Source organism: Oncorhynchus clarkii, unplaced genomic scaffold (assembly GCF_045791955.1).
Source record: "Oncorhynchus clarkii lewisi isolate Uvic-CL-2024 unplaced genomic scaffold, UVic_Ocla_1.0 unplaced_contig_10886_pilon_pilon, whole genome shotgun sequence".
Classification (NCBI taxonomy): domain Eukaryota; kingdom Metazoa; phylum Chordata; class Actinopteri; order Salmoniformes; family Salmonidae; genus Oncorhynchus; species Oncorhynchus clarkii.
Window position 1 is genome coordinate 37,934 of NW_027261057.1, and position 18,041 is coordinate 55,974.

Sequence of the window (18,041 nt, forward strand, 5' to 3'; positions counted from 1 at the left end):
TCTGTTTGATGTCATATCGGAGAATATGGAGTAGAAGGTGTTGCCTCATGGATAAGGCGTCTTACTTCAAAATAGAAAATTGAGGTTTTGAGGCATTTTCGTGGTCGTTTAATTTCATTAAATCTGCTAATATGGACATGTTTGCAATTTCCCGAAATAAGGCATTGGTCTTGTTTCTTTGAAAGGCTTGGACATTGTTATTCATCTTTAATAATCTAATATTGCAAGGCCTGAGAATTATTGAGTCTGATTCTGCATCGCAAATTTGAGGGAAAAGGTATCTTCTTACTTGTTAAATATCACTAGCTTTCCTCATTCGGACAGGTTCACAACTTTGATGTCTACTGTTGCATAGCAAAGTCTGTATGATGTCAAATAGGGTCGTTTAATTTCATTAGCTCAGCTAATTCGTACATGTTTGCAATTTCCCTAAATAAGGCATTGGTCTTGTTGCTTTGAAAAGCTTGGACATTGTTGTTCAACTTTAATAATCTAAGACTGCAAGGCCTGAGAATTATTGTGTCTGAATCTGCATCGAAAGATTGAAGGAAAGAGTAGCTTTGTACTTGTTAAAAATCACTAGCTTTCCTCATTCGGACAGTTTCACAATTTTTATGTCTATGGTTGCATTGCAAAGTCTGTATAATGTCAAATAGGGCTGTATCACATAGACTGCGTGGCCTAATGGATAAGGCGTCTGACTTCGAATCAGAAGATTGAGGGTTCGAGTCCCTTCGTGGTTGTTTAATTTCATTAGCTCAGCTAATTTGAACATGTTTGCAATTTCCCGAAATAAGGCATTGGTCTTGTTGCTTTGAAAAGCTTGGACATTGGACACTTCAATAATCTAAGACTGCAAGACCTGAGAAATATTATGTCTGATTTTCGTACTTGTAAAATATCACTAGCTTTCCTCATTCGGATAGGTTCACAATTTTGATGTCTGTTGTTGCTAAACAACGTCTGTTTGATGTCATATCGGAGAATATGGAGTAGAAGGTGTTGCCTCGTGGATAAGGCGTCTTACTTCGAAACAGAAAATTGAGGTTTTGAGGCATTTTCGTGGTCGTTTAATTTCATTAAATCTGCTAATATGGACATGTTTGCAATTTCCCGAAATAAGGCATTGGTCTTGTTTCTTTGAAAGGCTTGGACATTGTTATTCATCTTTAATAATCTAATATTGCAAGGCCTGAGAATTATTGAGTCTGATTCTGCATCGCAAGATTGAGGGAAAAGGTATCCTCTTACTTGTTAAATATCACTAGCTTTCCTCATTCGGACAGGTTCACAACTTTGATGTCTACTGTTGCATAGCAAAGTCTGTATAATGTCAAATAGGGCTGTGTCACATAGACTGCGTGGCCTAATGGATAAGGCGTCTGACTTCGAATCAGAAGATTGAGGGTTCGAGTCCCTTCGTGGTTGTTTAATTTCAATAGCTCAGCTAATTTGAACATGTTTGCAATTTCCCGAAATATGGCATTGGTCTTGTTGCTTTGAAAAGCTTGGACATTGTTGTTCAACTTCAATAATCTAAGACTGCAAGACCTGAGAAATATTATGTCTGATTGAGGTACATAGTATTTTCGTACTTGTAAAATATCACTAGCTTTCCTCATTCGGATAGGTTCACAATTTTGATGTCTGTTGTTGCTAAGCAACGTCTGTTTGATGTCATATCGGAGAATATGGAGTAGAAGGTGTTGCCTCGTGGATAAGGCGTCTTACTTCAAAATAGAAAATTGAGGTTTTGAGGCATTTTCGTGGTCGTTTAATTTCATTAAATCTGCTAATATGGACATGTTTGCAATTTCGCTAAATAAGGCATTGGTCTTGTTGCTTTGAAAAGCTTGGACATTGTTGTTCAACTTTAATAATCTAAGACTGCAAGGCCTGAGAATTATTGTGTCTGAATCTGCATCGAAAGATTGAAGGAAAGAGTAGCTTTGTACTTGTTAAAAATCACTAGCTTTCCTCATTCGGACAGTTTCACAATTTTTATGTCTATGGTTGCATAGCAAAGTCTGTATAATGTCAAATAGGGCTGTATCACATAGACTGCGTGGCCTAATGGATAAGGTGTCTGACTTCGAATCAGAAGATTGAGGGTTCGAGTCCCTTCGTGGTTGTTTAATTTCATTAGCTCAGCTAATTTGAACATGTTTGCAATTTCCCGAAATAAGGCATTGGTCTTGTTGCTTGGACATTGGACACTTCAATAATCTAAGACTGCAAGACCTGAGAAATATTATGTCTGATTGAGAGACATAGTCTTTTCGTACTTGTAAAATATCACTATCTTTCCTCATTCGGATAGGTTCACAATTTTGATGTCTGTTGTTGCTAAGCAACGTCTGTTTGATGTCATATTGGAGAATATGGAGTAGAAGGTGTTGCCTCGTGGATAAGGCGTCTTACTTCAAAATAGAAAATTGAGGTTTTGAGGCATTTTCGTGGTCGTTTAATTTCATTAAATCTGCTAATATGGACATGTTTGCAATTTCCCGAAATAAGGCATTGGTCTTGTTTCTTTGAAAGGCTTGGACATTGTTATTCATCTTTAATAATCTAATATTGCAAGGCCTGAGAATTATTGAGTCTGATTCTGCATCGCAAGATTGAGGGAAAAGGTATCTTCTTACTTGTTAAATATCACTAGCTTTCCTCATTCGGACAGGTTCACAACTTTGATGTCTACTGTTGCATAGCAAAGTCTGTATAATGTCAAATAGGGCTGTATCACATAGACTGCGTGGCCTAATGGATAAGGCGTCTGACTTCGAATCAGAAGATTGAGGGTTCGAGTCCCTTCGTGGTTGTTTAATTTCATTAGCTCAGCTAATTTGAACATGTTTGCAATTTCCCGAAATATGTCATTGGTCTTGTTGCTTTGAAAAGCTTGGACATTGTTGTTCAACTTCAATAATCTAAGACTGCAAGACCTGAGAAATATTATGTCTGATTGAGGGACATAGTATTTTCGTACTTGTAAAATATCACTAGCTTTCCTCATTCGGATAGGTTCACAATTTTGATGTCTGTTGTTGCTAAGCAACGTCTGTTTGATGTCATATCGGAGAATATGGAGTAGAAGGTGTTGCCTCATGGATAAGGCGTCTTACTTCAAAATAGAAAATTGAGGTTTTGAGGCATTTTCGTGGTCGTTTAATTTCATTAAATCTGCTAATATGGACATGTTTGCAATTTCCCGAAATAAGGCATTGGTCTTGTTTCTTTGAAAGGCTTGGACATTGTTATTCATCTTTAATAATCTAATATTGCAAGGCCTGAGAATTATTGAGTCTGATTCTGCATCGCAAATTTGAGGGAAAAGGTATCTTCTTACTTGTTAAATATCACTAGCTTTCCTCATTCGGACAGGTTCACAACTTTGATGTCTACTGTTGCATAGCAAAGTCTGTATGATGTCAAATAGGGTCGTTTAATTTCATTAGCTCAGCTAATTCGTACATGTTTGCAATTTCCCTAAATAAGGCATTGGTCTTGTTGCTTTGAAAAGCTTGGACATTGTTGTTCAACTTTAATAATCTAAGACTGCAAGACCTGAGAATTATTGTGTCTGAATCTGCATCGAAAGATTGAAGGAAAGAGTATCTTTGTACTTGTTAAAAATCACTAGCTTTCCTCATTCGGACAGGTTCACAATTTGTATGTCTATGGTTGCATAGCAAAGTCTGTATAATGTCAAATAGGGCTGTATCACATAGATTGCGTTGTCTAATGGATAAGGCGTCTGACTTCGAATCAGAAGATTGAGGGTTAGAGTCCCTTCGTGGTTGTTTAATTTCATTAGCTCAGCTAATTTGAACATGTTTGCAATTTCCCGAAATATGGCATTGGTCTTGTTGCTTTGAAAAGCTTGGACATTGTTGTTCAACTTCAATAATCTAAGACTGCAAGACCTGAGAAATATTATGTCTGATTGAGAGACATAGTCTTTTCGTACTTGTAAAATATCACTATCTTTCCTCATTCAGATAGGTTCACAATTTTGATGTCTGTTGTTGCTAAGCAACGTCTGTTTGATGTCATATTGGAGAATATGGAGTAGAAGGTGTTGCCTCGTGGATAAGGCGTCTTACTTCAAAATAGAAAATTGAGGTTTTGAGGCATTTTCGTGGTCGTTTAATTTCATTAAATCTGCTAATATGGACATGTTTGCAATTTCCCGAAATAAGGCATTGGTCTTGTTTCTTTGAAAGGCTTGGACATTGTTATTCATCTTTAATAATCTAATATGGCAAGGCCTGAGAATTATTGAGTCTGATTCTGCATCGCAAGATTGAGGGAAAAGGTATCTTCTTACTTGTTAAATATCACTAGCTTTGCTCATTCGGACAGGTTCACAACTTTGATGTCTACTGTTGCATAGCAAAGTCTGTATAATGTCAAATAGGGCTGTATCACATAGACTGCGTGGCCTAATGGATAAGGCGTCTGACTTCGAATCAGAAGATTGAGAGTTCGAGTCCCTTCGTGGTTGTTTAATTTCATTAGCTCAGCTAATTTGAACATGTTTGCAATTTCCCGAAATAAGGCATTGGTCTTGTTGCTTTGAAAAGCTTGGACATTGGACACTTCAATAATCTAAGACTGCAAGACCTGAGAAATATTATGTCTGATTGAGAGACATAGTCTTTTCGTACTTGTAAAATATCACTATCTTTCCTCATTCGGATAGGTTCACAATTTTGATGTCTGTTGTTGCTAAGCAACGTCTGTTTGATGTCATATTGGAGAATATGGAGTAGAAGGTGTTGCCTCGTGGATAAGGCGTCTTACTTCAAAATAGAAAATTGAGGTTTTGAGGCATTTTCGTGGTCGTTTAATTTCATTAAATCTGCTAATATGGACATGTTTGCAATTTCCCGAAATAAGGCATTGGTCTTGTTTCTTTGAAAGGCTTGGACATTGTTATTCATCTTTAATAATCTAATATTGCAAGGCCTGAGAATTATTGAGTCTGATTCTGCATCGCAAGATTGAGGGAAAAGGTATCTTCTTACTTGTTAAATATCACTAGCTTTCCTCATTCGGACAGGTTCACAACTTTGATGTCTACTGTTGCATAGCAAAGTCTGTATAATGTCAAATAGGGCTGTATCACATAGACTGCGTGGCCTAATGGATAAGGCGTCTGACTTCGAATCAGAAGATTGAGGGTTCGAGTCCCTTCGTGGTTGTTTAATTTCATTAGCTCAGCTAATTTGAACATGTTTGCAATTTCCCGAAATATGTCATTGGTCTTGTTGCTTGGAAATTGTTGTTCAACTTCAATAATCTAAGACTGCAAGACCTGAGAAATATTATGTCTGATTGAGGGACATAGTATTTTCGTACTTGTAAAATATCACTAGCTTTCCTCATTCGGATAGGTTCACAATTTTGATGTCTGTTGTTGCTAAGCAACGTCTGTTTGATGTCATATCGGAGAATATGGAGTAGAAGGTGTTGCCTCATGGATAAGGCGTCTTACTTCAAAATAGAAAATTGAGGTTTTGAGGCATTTTCGTGGTCGTTTAATTTCATTAAATCTGCTAATATGGACATGTTTGCAATTTCCCGAAATAAGGCATTGGTCTTGTTTCTTTGAAAGGCTTGGACATTGTTATTCATCTTTAATAATCTAATATTGCAAGGCCTGAGAATTATTGAGTCTGATTCTGCATCGCAAATTTGAGGGAAAAGGTATCTTCTTACTTGTTAAATATCACTAGCTTTCCTCATTCGGACAGGTTCACAACTTTGATGTCTACTGTTGCATAGCAAAGTCTGTATGATGTCAAATAGGGTCGTTTAATTTCATTAGCTCAGCTAATTCGTACATGTTTTCAATTTCCCTAAATAAGGCATTGGTCTTGTTGCTTTGAAAAGCTTGGACATTGTTGTTCAACTTTAATAATCTAAGACTGCACGACCTGAGAAATATTATGTCTGATTGAGGGACATAGTCTTTTCGTACTTGTAAAATATCACTCGCTTTCCTCATTCGGATAGGTTCACAATTTTGATGTCTGTTGTTGCATAGCAAAGTCTGTATGATGTCAAATAGGGTCGTTTAATTTCATTAGCTCAGCTAATTCGTACATGTTTGCAATTTCCCTAAATAAGGCATTGGTCTTGTTGCTTTGAAAAGCTTGGACATTGTTGTTCAACTTCAATAATCTAAGACTGCAAGACCTGAGAAATATTATGTCTGATTGAGGGACATAGTCTTTTCGTACTTGTAAAATATCACTAGCTTTCCTCATTCGGATAGGTTCACAATTTTGATGTCTGTTGTTGCTAAGCAACGTCTGTTTGATGTCATATCAGAGAATATGGAGTAGAAGGTGTTGCCTCGTGGATAAGGCGTCTTACTTCAAAATAGAAAATTGAGGTTTTGAGGCATTTTCGTGGTCGTTTAATTTCATTAAATCTGCTAATATGGACATGTTTGCAATTTCCCGAAATAAGGCATTGGTCTTGTTGCTTTGAAAAGCTTGGACATTGTTGTTCAACTTTAATAATCTAAGACTGCAAGGCCTGAGAATTAGTGTGTCTGAATCTGCATCGAAAGATTGAAGGAAAGAGTATCTTTATACTTGTTAAAAATCACTAGCTTTCCTCATTCGGACAGGTTCACAATTTTTATGTCTATGGTTGCATAGCAAAGTCTGTATAATGTCAAATAGGGCTGTATCACATAGACTGCGTGGCCTAATGGATCATGTTCAACTTCTAATTGTTTTTGTTTTTTGCCATAATTGAATAATTAAAACATGTTCCTTGGGGAAAACTGAACCGTTTAAGGAAACAGTGTAATATTTTGAATCAGAAGATTGAGGGTTCGAGTCCCTTCGTGGTTGTTTAATTTCATTAGCTCAGCTAATTTGAACATGTTTGCAATTTCCCAAAATATGGCATTGGTCTTGTTGCTTTGAAAAGCTTGGACATTGTTGTTCAACTTCAATAATCTAAGACTGCAAGACCTGAGAAATATTATGTCTGATTGAGGGACATAGTCTTTTCGTACTTGTAAAATATCACTAGCTTTCCTCATTCGGATAGGTTCACAATTTTGATGTCTGTTGTTGCTAAGCAACGTCTGTTTGATGTCATATCGGAGAATATGGAGTAGAAGGTGTTGCCTCGTGGATAAGGCGTCTTACTTCAAAATAGAAAATTGAGGTTTTGAGGCATTTTCGTGGTCGTTTAATTTCATTAAATCTGCTAATATGGACATGTTTGCAATTTCCCGAAATAAGGCATTGGTCTTGTTGCTTTGAAAAGCTTGGACATTGTTGTTCAACTGTCAAATAGGGTCGTTTAATTTCATTAGCTCAGCTAATTCGTACATGTTTTCAATTTCCCTAAATAAGGCATTGGTCTTGTTGCTTTGAAAAGCTTGGACATTGTTGTTCAACTTTAATAATCTAAGACTGCACGACCTGAGAAATATTATGTCTGATTGAGGGACATAGTCTTTTCGTACTTGTAAAATATCACTCGCTTTCCTCATTCGGATAGGTTCACAATTTTGATGTCTGTTGTTGCTAAGCAACGTCTGTTTGATGTCATATCGGAGAATATGGAGTAGAAGGTGTTGCCTCGTGGATAAGGCGTCTTACTTCAAAATAGAAAATTGAGGTTTTGAGGCATTTTCGTGGTCGTTTAATTTCATTAAATCTGCTAATATGGACATGTTTGCAATTTCCCGAAATAAGGCATTGGTCTTGTTGCTTTGAAAAGCTTGGACATTGTTGTTCAACTTTAATAATCTAAGACTGCAAGGCCTGAGAATTATTGTGTCTGAATCTGCATCGAAAGATTGAAGGAAAGAGTATCTTTGTACTTGTTAAAAATCCCTAGCTTTCCTCATTCGGACAGGTTCACAATTTTTATGTCTATGGTTGCATAGCAAAGTCTGTATAATGTCAAATAGGGCTGTATCACATAGACTGCGTGGCCTAATGGATAAGGCGTCTGACTTCGAATCAGAAGATTGACATCAAACAGACGTTGCTTAGCAACAACAGACATCAAAATTGTCCCTTCGTGGTTAGCTCAGCTAATTTGAACATGTTTGCAATTTCCCAAAATATGGCATTGGTCTTGTTGCTTTGAAAAGCTTGGACATTGTTGTTCAACTTCAATAATCTAAGACTGCACGACCTGAGAAATATTATGTCTGATTGAGGGACATAGTCTTTTCGTACTTGTAAAATATCACTAGCTTTCCTCATTCGGATAGGTTCACAATTTTGATGTCTGTTGTTGCAAGCAACGTCTGTTTGATGTCATATCGGAGAATATGGAGTAGAAGGTGTTGCGTCGTGGATAAGGCGTCTTACTTCAAAATAGAAAATTGAGGTTTTGAGGCATTTTCGTGGTCGTTTAATTTCATTAAATCTGCTAATATGGACATGTTTGCAATTTCCCGAAATAAGGCATTGGTCTTGTTGCTTTGAAAAGCTTGGACATTGTTGTTCAACTTTAATAATCTAAGACTGCAAGGCCTGAGAATTATTGTGTCTGAATCTGCATCGAAAGATTGAAGGAAAGAGTATCTTTGTACTTGTTAAAAATCACTAGCTTTCCTCATTCGGACAGGTTCACAATTTTTATGTCTATGGTTGCATAGCAAAGTCTGTATAATGTCAAATAGGGCTGTATCACATAGACTGCGTGGCCTAATGGATCATGTTCAACTTCTAATTGTTTTTGTTTTTTGCCATAATTGAATAATTAAAACATGTTCCTTGGGGAAAACTGAACCGTTTAAGGAAACAGTGTAATATTTCGAATCAGAAGATTGAGGGTTCGAGTCCCTTCGTGGTTGTTTAATTTCATTAGCTCAGCTAATTTGAACATGTTTGCAATTTCCCAAAATATGGCATTGGTCTTGTTGCTTTGAAAAGCTTGGACATTGTTGTTCAACTTCAATAATCTAAGACTGCAAGACCTGAGAAATATTATGTCTGATTGAGGGACATAGTCTTTTCGTACTTGTAAAATATCACTAGCTTTCCTCATTCGGATAGGTTCACAATTTTGATGTCTGTTGTTGCTAAGCAACGTCTGTTTGATGTCATATCGGAGAATATGGAGTAGAAGGTGTTGCCTCGTGGATAAGGCGTCTTACTTCAAAATAGAAAATTGAGGTTTTGAGGCATTTTCGTGGTCGTTTAATTTCATTAAATCTGCTAATATGGACATGTTTGCAATTTCCCGAAATAAGGCATTGGTCTTGTTTCTTTGAAAGGCTTGGACATTGTTATTCATCTTTAATAATCTAATATTGCAAGGCCTGAGAATTATTGTGTCTGAATCTGCATCGAAAGATTGAAGGAAAGAGTATATTTGTACTTGTTAAAAATCACTAGCTTTCCTCATTCGGACAGGTTCACAATTTTTATGTCTATGGTTGCATAGCAAAGTCTGTATAAAGTCAAAAAAGGGCTGCATCACATAGACTGCGTGGCCTAATGGACAAGGCGTCTGACTTCGAATCAGAAGATTGAGGGTTCGAGTCCCTTCGTGGTTGTTTAATTTCATTAGCTCAGCTAATTTGAACATGTTTGCAATTTCCAGAAATAAGGCATTGGTCTTGTTGCTTTGAAAAGCTCTGACATTGTTGTTCAACTTCAATAATCTAAGACTGCAAGACCTGAGAAATATTATGTCTGATTGAGGGACATAGTATTTTCGTACTTGTAAAATATCACTATCTTTCCTCATTCGGATAGGTTCACAAGTTTGATGTCTGTTGTTGCTAAGCAACGTCTGTTTGATGTCATATCGGAGAATATGGAGTAGAAGGTGTTGCCTCGTGGATAAGGCGTCTTACTTCGAAACAGAAAATTGAGGTTTTGAGGCATTTTCGTGGTCGTTTAATTTAATTAAATCTGCTAATATGGACATGTTTGCAATTTCGCTGAATAAGGCATTGGTCTTGTTGCTTTGAAAAGCTTGGACATTGTTGTTCAACTTCAATAATCTAAGACTGCAAGACCTGAGAAATATTATGTCTGATTGATTGAGGGACATAGTCTTTTCGTACTTGTAAAATATCACTAGCTTTCCTCATTCGGATAGGTTCACAATTTTGATGTCTGTTGTTGCTAAGCAACGTCTGTTTGATGTCATATCGGAGAATATGGAGTAGAAGGTGTTGCCTCGTGGATAAGGCGTCTTACTTCAAAATAGAAAATTGAGGTTTTGAGGCATTTTCGTGGTCGTTTAATTTCATTAAATCTGCTAATATGGACATGTTTGCAATTTCGCTGAATAAGGCATTGGTCTTGTTGCTTTGAAACTCTTGGACATTGTTGTTCAACTTTAATCATCTAAGACTGCAAGGCCTGAGAATTATTGAGTCTGATTCTGCATCGCAAGATTGAGGGAAAAGGTATCTTCTTACTTGTTAAATATCACTAGCTTTGCTCATTCGGACAGGTTCACAACTTTGATGTCTACTGTTGCATAGCAAAGTCTGTATAATGTCAAATAGGGCTGTTTCACATAGACTGCGTGGCCTAATGGATAAGGCGTCTGACTTCGAATCAGAAGATTGAGGGTTCGAGTCCCTTCGTGGTTGTTTAATTTCATTAGCTCAGCTAATTTGAACATGTTTGCAATTTCCCGAAATAAGGCATTGGTCTTGTTGCTTTGAAAAGCTTGGACATTGGACACTTCAATAATCTAAGACTGCAAGACCTGAGAAATATTATGTCTGATTTTCGTACTTGTAAAATATCACTAGCTTTCCTCATTCGGATAGGTTCACAATTTTGATGTCTGTTGTTGCTAAACAACGTCTGTTTGATGTCATATCGGAGAATATGGAGTAGAAGGTGTTGCCTCGTGGATAAGGCGTCTTACTTCGAAACAGAAAATTGAGGTTTTGAGGCATTTTCGTGGTCATTTAATTTCATTAAATCTGCTAATATGGACATGTTTGCAATTTCCCGAAATAAGGCATTGGTCTTGTTTCTTTGAAAGGCTTGGACATTGTTATTCATCTTTAATAATCTAATATTGCAAGGCCTGAGAATTATTGAGTCTGATTCTGCATCGCAAGATTGAGGGAAAAGGTATCCTCTTACTTGTTAAATATCACTAGCTTTCCTCATTCGGACAGGTTCACAACTTTGATGTCTACTGTTGCATAGCAAAGTCTGTATAATGTCAAATAGGGCTGTGTCACATAGACTGCGTGGCCTAATGGATAAGGCGTCTGACTTCGAATCAGAAGATTGAGGGTTCGAGTCCCTTCGTGGTTGTTTAATTTCATTAGCTCAGCTAATTTGAACATGTTTGCAATTTCCCGAAATATGGCATTGGTCTTGTTGCTTTGAAAAGCTTGGACATTGTTGTTCAACTTCAATAATCTAAGACTGCAAGACCTGAGAAATATTATGTCTGATTGAGGTACATAGTAATTTCGTACTTGTAAAATATCACTAGCTTTCCTCATTCGGATAGGTTCACAATTTTGATGTCTGTTGTTGCTAAGCAACGTCTGTTTGATGTCATATCGGAGAATATGGAGTAGAAGGTGTTGCCTCGTGGATAAGGCGTCTTACTTCAAAATAGAAAATTGAGGTTTTGAGGCATTTTCGTGGTCGTTTAATTTCATTAAATCTGCTAATATGGACATGTTTGCAATTTCGCTAAATAAGGCATTGGTCTTGTTGCTTTGAAAAGCTTGGACATTGTTGTTCAACTTTAATAATCTAAGACTGCAAGGCCTGAGAATTATTGTGTCTGAATCTGCATCGAAAGATTGAAGGAAAGAGTAGCTTTGTACTTGTTAAAAATCACTAGCTTTCCTCATTCGGACAGTTTCACAATTTTTATGTCTATGGTTGCATAGCAAAGTCTGTATAATGTCAAATAGGGCTGTATCACATAGACTGCGTGGCCTAATGGATAAGGCGTCTGACTTCGAATCAGAAGATTGAGGGTTCGAGTCCCTTCGTGGTTGTTTAATTTCATTAGCTCAGCTAATTTGAACATGTTTGCAATTTCCCGAAATAAGGCATTGGTCTTGTTGCTTGGACATTGGACACTTCAATAATCTAAGACTGCAAGACCTGAGAAATATTATGTCTGATTGAGAGACATAGTCTTTTCGTACTTGTAAAATATCACTATCTTTCCTCATTCGGATAGGTTCACAATTTTGATGTCTGTTGTTGCTAAGCAACGTCTGTTTGATGTCATATTGGAGAATATGGAGTAGAAGGTGTTGCCTCGTGGATAAGGCGTCTTACTTCAAAATAGAAAATTGAGGTTTTGAGGCATTTTCGTGGTCGTTTAATTTCATTAAATCTGCTAATATGGACATGTTTGCAATTTCCCGAAATAAGGCATTGGTCTTGTTTCTTTGAAAGGCTTGGACATTGTTATTCATCTTTAATAATCTAATATTGCAAGGCCTGAGAATTATTGAGTCTGATTCTGCATCGCAAGATTGAGGGAAAAGGTATCTTCTTACTTGTTAAATATCACTAGCTTTCCTCATTCGGACAGGTTCACAACTTTGATGTCTACTGTTGCATAGCAAAGTCTGTATAATGTCAAATAGGGCTGTATCACATAGACTGCGTGGCCTAATGGATAAGGCGTCTGACTTCGAATCAGAAGATTGAGGGTTCGAGTCCCTTCGTGGTTGTTTAATTTCATTAGCTCAGCTAATTTGAACATGTTTGCAATTTCCCGAAATATGTCATTGGTCTTGTTGCTTTGAAAAGCTTGGACATTGTTGTTCAACTTCAATAATCTAAGACTGCAAGACCTGAGAAATATTATGTCTGATTGAGGGACATAGTATTTTCGTACTTGTAAAATATCACTAGCTTTCCTCATTCGGATAGGTTCACAATTTTGATGTCTGTTGTTGCTAAGCAACGTCTGTTTGATGTCATATCGGAGAATATGGAGTAGAAGGTGTTGCCTCATGGATAAGGCGTCTTACTTCTAAATAGAAAATTGAGGTTTTGAGGCATTTTCGTGGTCGTTTAATTTCATTAAATCTGCTAATATGGACATGTTTGCAATTTCCCGAAATAAGGCATTGGTCTTGTTTCTTTGAAAGGCTTGGACATTGTTATTCATCTTTAATAATCTAATATTGCAAGGCCTGAGAATTATTGAGTCTGATTCTGCATCGCAAATTTGAGGGAAAAGGTATCTTCTTACTTGTTAAATATCACTAGCTTTCCTCATTCGGACAGGTTCACAACTTTGATGTCTACTGTTGCATAGCAAAGTCTGTATGATGTCAAATAGGGTCGTTTAATTTCATTAGCTCAGCTAATTCGTACATGTTTGCAATTTCCCTAAATAAGGCATTGGTCTTGTTGCTTTGAAAAGCTTGGACATTGTTGTTCAACTTTAATAATCTAAGACTGCAAGGCCTGAGAATTATTGTGTCTGAATCTGCATCGAAAGATTGAAGGAAAGAGTAGCTTTGTACTTGTTAAAAATCACTAGCTTTCCTCATTCGGACAGTTTCACAATTTTTATGTCTATGGTTGCATAGCAAAGTCTGTATAATGTCAAATAGGGCTGTATCACATAGACTGCGTGGCCTAATGGATAAGGCGTCTGACTTCGAATCAGAAGATTGAGGGTTCGAGTCCCTTCGTGGTTGTTTAATTTCATTAGCTCAGCTAATTTGAACATGTTTGCAATTTCCCGAAATAAGGCATTGGTCTTGTTGCTTGGACATTGGACACTTCAATAATCTAAGACTGCAAGACCTGAGAAATATTATGTCTGATTGAGAGACATAGTCTTTTCGTACTTGTAAAATATCACTATCTTTCCTCATTCGGATAGGTTCACAATTTTGATGTCTGTTGTTGCTAAGCAACGTCTGTTTGATGTCATATCGGAGAATATGGAGTAGAAGGTGTTGCCTCGTGGATAAGGCGTCTTACTTCAAAATAGAAAATTGAGGTTTTGAGGCATTTTCGTGGTCGTTTAATTTCATTAAATCTGCTAATATGGACATGTTTGCAATTTCCCGAAATAAGGCATTGGTCTTGTTGCTTTGAAAAGCTTGGACATTGTTGTTCAACTTCAATAATCTAAGACTGCAAGACCTGAGAAATATTATGTCTGATTGAGGGACATAGTATTTTCGTACTTGTAAAATATCACTAGCTTTCCTCATTCGGATAGGTTCACAATTTTGATGTCTGTTGTTGCTAAGCAACGTCTGTTTGATGTCATATCGGAGAATATGGAGTAGAAGGTGTTGCCTCATGGATAAGGCGTCTTACTTCAAAATAGAAAATTGAGGTTTTGAGGCATTTTCGTGGTCGTTTAATTTCATTAAATCTGCTAATATGGACATGTTTGCAATTTCCCGAAATAAGGCATTGGTCTTGTTTCTTTGAAAAGCTTGGACATTGTTGTTCAACTGTCAAATAGGGTCGTTTAATTTCATTAGCTCAGCTAATTCGTACATGTTTTCAATTTCCCTAAATAAGGCATTGGTCTTGTTGCTTTGAAAAGCTTGGACATTGTTGTTCAACTTTAATAATCTAAGACTGCAAGACCTGAGAATTATTGTGTCTGAATCTGCATCGAAAGATTGAAGGAAAGAGTATCTTTGTACTTGTTAAAAATCACTAGCTTTCCTCATTCGGACAGGTTCACAATTTTGATGTCTGTTGTTGCTAAGCAACGTCTGTTTGATGTCATATTGGAGAAAATGGAGTAGAAGGTGTTGCCTCGTGGTTAAGGCGTCTTACTTCTAAATAGAAAATTGAGGTTTTGAAGCATTTTCGTGGTCGTTTAATTTCATTAAATCTGCTAATATGGACATGTTTGCAATTTCCCGAAATAAGGCATTGGTCTTGTTTCTTTGAAAGGCTTGGACATTGTTATTCATCTTTAATAATCTAATATTGCAAGGCCTGAGAATTATTGAGTCTGATTCTGCATCGCAAATTTGAGGGAAAAGGTATCTTCTTACTTGTTAAATATCACTAGCTTTCCTCATTCGGACAGGTTCACAACTTTGATGTCTACTGTTGCATAGCAAAGTCTGTATGATGTCAAATAGGGTCGTTTAATTTCATTAGCTCAGCTAATTCGTACATGTTTGCAATTTCCCTAAATAAGGCATTGGTCTTGTTGCTTTGAAAAGCTTGGACATTGTTGTTCAACTTTAATAATCTAAGACTGCAAGGCCTGAGAATTATTGTGTCTGAATCTGCATCGAAAGATTGAAGGAAAGAGTAGCTTTGTACTTGTTAAAAATCACTAGCTTTCCTCATTCGGACAGTTTCACAATTTTTATGTCTATGGTTGCATAGCAAAGTCTGTATAATGTCAAATAGGGCTGTATCACATAGACTGCGTGGCCTAATGGATAAGGCGTCTGACTTCGAATCAGAAGATTGAGGGTTCGAGTCCCTTCGTGGTTGTTTAATTTCATTAGCTCAGCTAATTTGAACATGTTTGCAATTTCCCGAAATAAGGCATTGGTCTTGTTGCTTGGACATTGGACACTTCAATAATCTAAGACTGCAAGACCTGAGAAATATTATGTCTGATTGAGAGACATAGTCTTTTCGTACTTGTAAAATATCACTATCTTTCCTCATTCGGATAGGTTCACAATTTTGATGTCTGTTGTTGCTAAGCAACGTCTGTTTGATGTCATATCGGAGAATATGGAGTAGAAGGTGTTGCCTCGTGGATAAGGCGTCTTACTTCAAAATAGAAAATTGAGGTTTTGAGGCATTTTCGTGGTCGTTTAATTTCATTAAATCTGCTAATATGGACATGTTTGCAATTTCCCGAAATAAGGCATTGGTCTTGTTGCTTTGAAAAGCTTGGACATTGTTGTTCAACTTCAATAATCTAAGACTGCAAGACCTGAGAAATATTATGTCTGATTGAGGGACATAGTCTTTTCGTACTTGTAAAATATCACTAGCTTTCCTCATTCGGATAGGTTCACAATTTTGATGTCTGTTGTTGCTAAGCAACGTCTGTTTGATGTCATATCGGAGAATATGGAGTAGAAGGTGTTGCCTCGTGGATAAGGCGTCTTACTTCAAAATAGAAAATTGAAGTTTTGAGGCATTTTCGTGGTCGTTTAATTTCATTAAATCTGCTAATATGGACATGTTTGCAATTTCCCGAAATAAGGCATTGGTCTTGTTTCTTTGAAAAGCTTGGACATTGTTGTTCAACTGTCAAATAGGGTCGTTTAATTTCATTAGCTCAGCTAATTCGTACATGTTTTCAATTTCCCTAAATAAGGCATTGGTCTTGTTGCTTTGAAAAGCTTGGACATTGTTGTTCAACTTTAATAATCTAAGACTGCAAGACCTGAGAATTATTGTGTCTGAATCTGCATCGAAAGATTGAAGGAAAGAGTATCTTTGTACTTGTTAAAAATCACTAGCTTTCCTCATTCGGACAGGTTCACAATTTTGATGTCTGTTGTTGCTAAGCAACGTCTGTTTGATGTCATATTGGAGAAAATGGAGTAGAAGGTGTTGCCTCGTGGTTAAGGCGTCTTACTTCTAAATAGAAAATTGAGGTTTTGAGGCATTTTCGTGGTCGTTTAATTTCATTAAATCTGCTAATATGGACATGTTTGCAATTTCCCGAAATAAGGCATTGGTCTTGTTTCTTTGAAAGGCTTGGACATTGTTATTCATCTTTAATAATCTAATATTGCAAGGCCTGAGAATTATTGAGTCTGATTCTGCATCGCAAATTTGAGGGAAAAGGTATCTTCTTACTTGTTAAATATCACTAGCTTTCCTCATTCGGACAGGTTCACAACTTTGATGTCTACTGTTGCATAGCAAAGTCTGTATGATGTCAAATAGGGTCGTTTAATTTCATTAGCTCAGCTAATTCGTACATGTTTGCAATTTCCCTAAATAAGGCATTGGTCTTGTTGCTTTGAAAAGCTTGGACATTGTTGTTCAACTTTAATAATCTAAGACTGCAAGGCCTGAGAATTATTGTGTCTGAATCTGCATCGAAAGATTGAAGGAAAGAGTAGCTTTGTACTTGTTAAAAATCACTAGCTTTCCTCATTCGGACAGTTTCACAATTTTTATGTCTATGGTTGCATAGCAAAGTCTGTATAATGTCAAATAGGGCTGTATCACATAGACTGCGTGGCCTAATGGATAAGGCGTCTGACTTCGAATCAGAAGATTGAGGGTTCGAGTCCCTTCGTGGTTGTTTAATTTCATTAGCTCAGCTAATTTGAACATGTTTGCAATTTCCCGAAATAAGGCATTGGTCTTGTTGCTTGGACATTGGACACTTCAATAATCTAAGACTGCAAGACCTGAGAAATATTATGTCTGATTGAGAGACATAGTCTTTTCGTACTTGTAAAATATCACTATCTTTCCTCATTCGGATAGGTTCACAATTTTGATGTCTGTTGTTGCTAAGCAACGTCTGTTTGATGTCATATCGGAGAATATGGAGTAGAAGGTGTTGCCTCGTGGATAAGGCGTCTTACTTCAAAATAGAAAATTGAGGTTTTGAGGCATTTTCGTGGTCGTTTAATTTCATTAAATCTGCTAATATGGACATGTTTGCAATTTCCCGAAATAAGGCATTGGTCTTGTTGCTTTGAAAAGCTTGGACATTGTTGTTCAACTTCAATAATCTAAGACTGCAAGACCTGAGAAATATTATGTCTGATTGAGGGACATAGTCTTTTCGTACTTGTAAAATATCACTAGCTTTCCTCATTCGGATAGGTTCACAATTTTGATGTCTGTTGTTGCTAAGCAACGTCTGTTTGATGTCATATCGGAGAATATGGAGTAGAAGGTGTTGCCTCGTGGATAAGGCGTCTTACTTCAAAATAGAAAATTGAGGTTTTGAGGCATTTTCGTGGTCGTTTAATTTCATTAAATCTGCTAATATGGACATGTTTGCAATTTCCCGAAATAAGGCATTGGTCTTGTTTCTTTGAAAGGCTTGGACATTGTTATTCATCTTTAATAATCTAATATTGCAAGGCCTGAGAA

The 18,041-nt window shown here is 36.8% G+C and overlaps 12 non-coding genes across 12 annotated transcripts; all 12 read left to right on the forward strand.

Moving 5' to 3' along the window:
* The first annotated feature begins 670 nt into the window (after positions 1 to 670).
* trnar-ucg (transfer RNA arginine (anticodon UCG)) lies at positions 671 to 743 on the forward strand. Its single transcript has one exon. It is a non-coding gene; the product is annotated as a tRNA-Arg (tRNA).
* A 612-nt stretch (positions 744 to 1,355) lies between these two features.
* trnar-ucg (transfer RNA arginine (anticodon UCG)) lies at positions 1,356 to 1,428 on the forward strand. Its single transcript has one exon. It is a non-coding gene; the product is annotated as a tRNA-Arg (tRNA).
* Positions 1,429 to 2,749: 1,321 nt separating this feature from the next.
* Positions 2,750 to 2,822, forward strand: trnar-ucg (transfer RNA arginine (anticodon UCG)). The gene has a single exon. It is a non-coding gene; the product is annotated as a tRNA-Arg (tRNA).
* A 2,312-nt stretch (positions 2,823 to 5,134) lies between these two features.
* Positions 5,135 to 5,207, forward strand: trnar-ucg (transfer RNA arginine (anticodon UCG)). The gene has a single exon. It is a non-coding gene; the product is annotated as a tRNA-Arg (tRNA).
* A 4,270-nt stretch (positions 5,208 to 9,477) lies between these two features.
* Positions 9,478 to 9,550, forward strand: trnar-ucg (transfer RNA arginine (anticodon UCG)). The gene has a single exon. It is a non-coding gene; the product is annotated as a tRNA-Arg (tRNA).
* A 980-nt stretch (positions 9,551 to 10,530) lies between these two features.
* On the forward strand, positions 10,531 to 10,603 carry trnar-ucg (transfer RNA arginine (anticodon UCG)). Its single transcript has one exon. It is a non-coding gene; the product is annotated as a tRNA-Arg (tRNA).
* Positions 10,604 to 11,215: 612 nt separating this feature from the next.
* On the forward strand, positions 11,216 to 11,288 carry trnar-ucg (transfer RNA arginine (anticodon UCG)). The gene has a single exon. It is a non-coding gene; the product is annotated as a tRNA-Arg (tRNA).
* Positions 11,289 to 11,919: 631 nt separating this feature from the next.
* trnar-ucg (transfer RNA arginine (anticodon UCG)) lies at positions 11,920 to 11,992 on the forward strand. The gene has a single exon. It is a non-coding gene; the product is annotated as a tRNA-Arg (tRNA).
* Positions 11,993 to 12,609: 617 nt separating this feature from the next.
* trnar-ucg (transfer RNA arginine (anticodon UCG)) lies at positions 12,610 to 12,682 on the forward strand. Its single transcript has one exon. It is a non-coding gene; the product is annotated as a tRNA-Arg (tRNA).
* A 908-nt stretch (positions 12,683 to 13,590) lies between these two features.
* On the forward strand, positions 13,591 to 13,663 carry trnar-ucg (transfer RNA arginine (anticodon UCG)). Its single transcript has one exon. It is a non-coding gene; the product is annotated as a tRNA-Arg (tRNA).
* A 1,713-nt stretch (positions 13,664 to 15,376) lies between these two features.
* trnar-ucg (transfer RNA arginine (anticodon UCG)) lies at positions 15,377 to 15,449 on the forward strand. Its single transcript has one exon. It is a non-coding gene; the product is annotated as a tRNA-Arg (tRNA).
* Positions 15,450 to 17,162: 1,713 nt separating this feature from the next.
* Positions 17,163 to 17,235, forward strand: trnar-ucg (transfer RNA arginine (anticodon UCG)). Its single transcript has one exon. It is a non-coding gene; the product is annotated as a tRNA-Arg (tRNA).
* The last annotated feature ends 806 nt before the right edge of the window (positions 17,236 to 18,041 follow it).